Source organism: Diabrotica undecimpunctata, chromosome 5 (assembly GCF_040954645.1).
Source record: "Diabrotica undecimpunctata isolate CICGRU chromosome 5, icDiaUnde3, whole genome shotgun sequence".
Classification (NCBI taxonomy): domain Eukaryota; kingdom Metazoa; phylum Arthropoda; class Insecta; order Coleoptera; family Chrysomelidae; genus Diabrotica; species Diabrotica undecimpunctata.
The window spans coordinates 116,748,106-116,754,105 of record NC_092807.1 but is presented as its reverse complement, the minus strand read 5'-3'; positions in this window follow the sequence as shown (position 1 = coordinate 116,754,105).

Below are 6,000 nucleotides of genomic sequence, written 5' to 3'. Positions count from 1 at the left end.
ATGGGAAAAAGCTTTCAAAGTATAATAACTAACCTAATACTTTATGTTTTATGAATGCCTTATAGTTTCTAACTAAAAAAACTTCCAAGTTATGTTAATTGAAAAGTTTGAAGAACAGTAAAATATCACGAAACAATATGTAAGTAATTTATTTGTATTTGTATTTATATTTTTTAAAAGAAAATGGAAAAAATTAGAAAACAAACTTTCGATTTTTAATTAAATACTGATTTATTATTTAAATAAGAAAAAATTACTTAGAAGTGGTATATCTTAATTCCCACTACCGTTATTACTATGTACTACGTACTACTCCTCACTTTATAAATAAACTCATACCCAGTCAGTATGTATGTATATGTATATAGTTACGATAAATATGACTCATGACCTGAGCTGTAACATATTGTTTCTAACATTTGTTTTTGTAGTGGGTTCCCCTACGATAAAAACCTGTCTGGGTCGATGGCAATCGAGAACATTCAGGAAGGTCAAAATCCGGTTCGAGAGAGTTCAAGGATCGCCGGCCGAAATTCTACGGAGCTCTGGAATAGCGGGTGTTTTGTATGTATAGAGAACCTTTTCATGTTGAAGATAGTCTGAAAATATAATCGCATCGAGTTTAAATTGTAACGTGGAAACGGATGAGACGGATGATTTCGAACAACTTAAGAAGAGGTTAAATGTGCAATATGACCACGAAAATTTGGAGCATGTATATCAGTCGCAGCTTAAAAATCGAAGACAAAAGAGAGATGAGGCTCTTTAAGAATATGAGGTAGATATTGCCAGATTAGTACGGTATGCTTATCCAACAGCTCCCGAAGACATGACGGAAAAATTGGCCGTTCAAACATTTATTGATGGTCTCCGTGATCATGAAATGCAGAGAACACTGCGATTAGCTCGTCAAAAGACGCTGGTTGATGTCTTATGCGCTCCCCTTGAATACGAGTCAGCTACGAAGGGCTTTGGCGGATACAGTACAGTACGGTTAGGACTGTAAAAGAGGAAGGAGATGAAGATAAACTTGATCAGCTTGTTAATATGATGAAAAGTATCACCTACAAGAAAACGAAGACCATAAGAAAAGTAGAACGGGTCGGCCTTAGGGGGGCAGCTTGAACCCGGAAGTTTTCCAAAGACCCTCTCATACTAATAGCTTCTTTGAAATGTCGTGAAGATAGTGTATAAGTAGATGGTGAAATAAATAGTAAAAGGCATACGATGTTTGTGGAAACCGGAGCGACCAGAACCATTATACGCCCGATAGTTATAAACAGCCGTAAGAAACTGTTACCAACGAGGTTGCGACTTCTGACCGCTACAGGTAAAAATGCCAACATTCATGGAGAAATCTAGGTACAATTAGGAATTGGAGCAGAAAAGTTCGTCAATACTGTTATAGTTGCTGACATCGAAGAGGATGTTATATTAGGAATGGACGTAATGAATGGTCATGGATTCCAATTGGATTTTAAGAATAAGGTAATCAAAGTTGGTAACAAGGAGGTATTTCTTTATCCACATGATGATAATACTGTGCAAGCTGCCGTTAAAGAAGATACAGTCGTGCCTGCGAGAAGTGGAACGATCGTAGTAGCGCGGTTACAGGGAATTGTGGACAAAGGGACACCTGTTATGATGGAGCCTTAGAACCATAATGACGAGATTGGCCGAAGAATCATAATTGTGGAAAGGAATTGGTGACTTCGGCTAAAGAAATACCTGTGAGACTTATCAATGTCAATGACTACCCAGTGACGATCAAGAAAGAGACAAAAGTAGTAACTTGTGTACCGGTGACATCCATAATCCGTCAGACAACAACATCTGATAATTCCAACGACAAATTCCACCAAATGGTTGCAGTTGCTGGACAGTCTCTAAATCAGATGGAAAAAAGGAAATTAAGGGAATTTCTTCGGCAGTATCGTGATATTTTCGTACCAAAAGGGGGAAAGACGGGAAGAACTACTGTTGTTAAGAATAAAATTGATACTGGTAATACTAAGCCAATTCGTCAAATAGCTCGACGATTACCACAGGCGAAAAGAGAGGAAGCTAAAACGAATGTTCAGAAAATGAAGAAAGACGGGGTGATAGAACCTTCTACGAGCCCATGGGTCTCTCCGATGGTCCTGGTTAAGAAGAAAGACGGAACGACGAGGTTCTGTGTGGATTACCGTTTACTGAACAACGTTATCAAGAAAGATAGTTAGTTATCCTCTGTCTCGGATCGACGACATATTGGACACATTGGCTGGAAGTAAATTGTTTTTTACTTTGGATTTGAAGTCTGGATACTGGCAGGTAGAAACGGACCCAGTAGATAAAGAGAAGACAGCCTTCACCACAGGATCTGGATTGTGGCAATTCAACGTTATGCCATTTGGACTCTGTATTGCTCCTGCTACATTTGAGAGGCTTATGGAAAATGTGTTGAGAGGATTATCTTGGAAAACATGCCTGGTTTATCTATCGTCTTGGGGGAGACATTTGAAGACCATCTGAAGAATTTAGAAAACGTTTTTAATCGCTTAAAGCTGACCAATTGATGTTAAACCCCAAGAAGTGCCAGCTATTTCAAGGTAAAGTCAATTATCTGGATCATATCGTCAGTAAATAAGGAGTGGCCGTGGATAAGGAAAGAATCGATTCCATTAAAGAATGGCCAGAACCAACAGACAAACATCAAGTGGGAAGCTTTCTTTGGACTATGTACTTACTACCGAAGGTTTATTAAGAAGTTTGCAGATATCGCTAAGCCATTAACGCGACTTACAGAGGAAGCAAGAGATTACCGCTGGGATACAGACTGCCAAAATGCCTTTGAGATCTTGAAAAATCACATTTTACACGATTTAATCACAGCACCAATTTTAGGGTATCCACTGCCAGAAGGAGAGTTCATCTTAGATACAGATGCAAGTAATGTGGGAATTGGAGAAGTGCTATCTCAGATTCAAAAAGGACAGGAATGAGTCCTTGGATATTTTAGTAAAGTTCTTTCAAAACCTGAGCGGAATTATTGCGTCACGAGAAGAGAACTTCTAGCAGTAGTGAAATCAGTACTTGTATCAATACATCTACGGAAGAAAGTTTTTAATCCGAACCGACCATGCTGCCTTTAAGTGGTTGATGCAGTTTAAGAATCCAGAGGGTCAGATAGCCAGGTGGATCGAACGACTCTAAGAATACGATTTCAAGATTGAGCACCGGAACGAAGTTAGTTACAGAAACGCTGATTCTCTTTCCAGAAGGCCATGCCCAGCAGAGTGTTCACACTGCAACAAAACGGAATCAAAGGAAGCAGCAGTGCTAGGAACAACGATGGTTAACGAAGATTGGAGGCCCACTAAGATAAGAGAGGAACAAGAGAGAGATCTAGTTATACAGAAAATTCGAAAATGGAAAGAGGAAAACCATCGACCACCTTGACAAGAAATATCAAACCTATACTCAGTAGTTAAGACGTATTGTGCCCAGTGGGACTCATTTATCATGGAAGATATCTTGCTTAAACGAGTACTGGAAAATGATGACGGTTCAGAGAGGAGAGAACAGTTGGTGATTCAAAAGAGTAGAATAGCCGACGTACTTCGTCAGTTACACGACAGTCCATCAAGAGGGCATTTCGGTGTAAAGAAAACCCTTCAGCGAATTCGGGAACGGTTTTATTGGATGACCAATTCTGACGACGTAAAAGACTGGTGTAAGAAATGTACTATTTGTGCTACGAGTAACGGGACTTACCGAAAAAGAAAAGCTCCTATGAGACAATATAATGTTGGAAGCCCGTTTGACAGAATAGCTTTAGACATCGCTGGACCATTTCCAGAAAGTGAAAATCGAGGCAAGTACATGTTGGTAGTCATGGATTACTTCACTAAGTGGGTCGAGATTTACGCACTTCCAGACCACAAGGCCGCCACCATTGCAAATAAGTTGATGCAAGAATATATCAGCCGATTTGGAGTGCCTTTGGAGATCCATAGTGACCAAGGAAGGAACTTCGAAAGCGATCTATTCCAAGGAATATGTGATAGACTAGGCATGAAGAAAACAAGAACTACAGCATATCATCCTCAATCGGATGGTATGGTAGAACGGATGAATAGGACAGTTGGCAAGTATTTGACAAAGATGGTGTTTGATCATCAGCGAGACTGGGACCAATATTTTCCGTTCTTCACAATGGCCTACAGATCACTTCAGGGGCCTTCAGTCTGTTCAGTTTTCTGTTCTCTATGTGTCAGAGTTAAAACACACCAGTAAAAGATGCCATAAACTAAGTTTTACTATCTGTACCTAAATTTTAAAAATTTTAGAATGTATTTTGTCCATTATTTTATATTTTATATGTGTGTTATTAATGTTAAGTAACAATGCATTTACAAATAATCTCAACGACTATGTCTTGAAAAAGGACAAAACCATTCCAAAAGCTAGACAAAAAGTCAAAAAAGTGTTTCATTAATATCCCGGCCAATTTTCTGACTGCAACCCTAATAAACTGTTGTTTATTAGGGTTGTAAGTAAATATTAAAATTACTATCGGGATTAAATTATTATCAGGATCTATAAATTTTCCTATCTATAAAGCACATTTATAATTTGAATAAATCGTTAGAACCAACTACCATTGTATTTAACAATAGTATGTATTCTAAAACTACAAATAACAAAGGATTTTTGTTTCGTTCATAATTGAGAATGGACCTTACACTCAGTGATTTGTTACAACGAAACTGAATCATGCACGAAACGCTCGCTAAAGTTATTATGTGCATCCAAAACAAGGGAAATAATGGCAACTCTTTCCCACTTGACTAAATAAAATTTTGCGTCCAATGATAACCTACCAACCCTTTTAATTATTGACCTGGATAAAAACGAGAACAATTGTGTTTATTAGCTTTTTTATTAACGTAGCAATATTAGTTTAGCAGGTCAAATATGTTTATATGATTGTAAAAGTACAGTTATTAAAGAAAGGGTAATATACCAATGAAAGTAATGTACAACTATTAGAATAAACGTTGACAGTAATGGCACTAAAGAAAAAGATGAAGAAAATAACACTGAACTGCACTGCTTATCAATAAACAGTGTTGGTTGCCAACTAGTACTCTAACTAGAGTTTGAACAATGCCACTCATCTCCAAAAATAAGTCGGAGGTTCTAGAAATAAAATCCAGTTGTGCCAATGTATGTTATTCTCGTGTCTCTAAAAAAACAGCGCCACCTAACCACAGAATTAATTAAGTAAAATCAATATACGTTACACACTTGGCAAGATAGGGTGAAAGGCGAGCTACTGGTTCCTTTAACCCTTATTCGGACATCACATTTTACTTACGTAACCGGACAAGTCGGGTCCATTGGACAAACCACTGTTCGTAAATGTACAATTCATATTTACCTATATATTTCTAATATTTTTTTTTTATTTTTTTTTTTAAGTTAAATTTATATTGTGTAGGTAAAAAAAAACAATAGAATAATCAAATATTTTTCTTAGATTAATTTATTCGTTACCAACAATTCTACTGCATATTCCGCCAATTTGTTTCTGTTTCCCGTCCTTTTTTGTTGGGCACATGTGACAACTTTTCTTGATTTAATCTGGATGCTTTTCTAGTTTTAGCTTTTGGTTATGTAAATCAACTTTCTGTAAGCATTTTTTAATAACTGTTTTGTTTCCCGATGTAGAGTCTTTGATCTTTTTCTCAAAATTTGAGGCAATCTGTCGTTGTAAGAAGCAATCTTCGCTTTTTATCTTTGTTTTCGTTCCAACTTGGATGTAAAAATCTTCTTCTTATGGTGCCTATCCGTTACGGATGTTGGACACTAACATGGCTATTCTGACTTTGTTGACTGCTGCCATGAAAGTCCGGTAGTGGATAAGTTAAACCATTTTCGCAGCTTATGCAGCCAGGATATTTTTCTTCGTCCTGGACCTCTTTTCCCATGCACTTTACCTTAAAGTATGGTCCG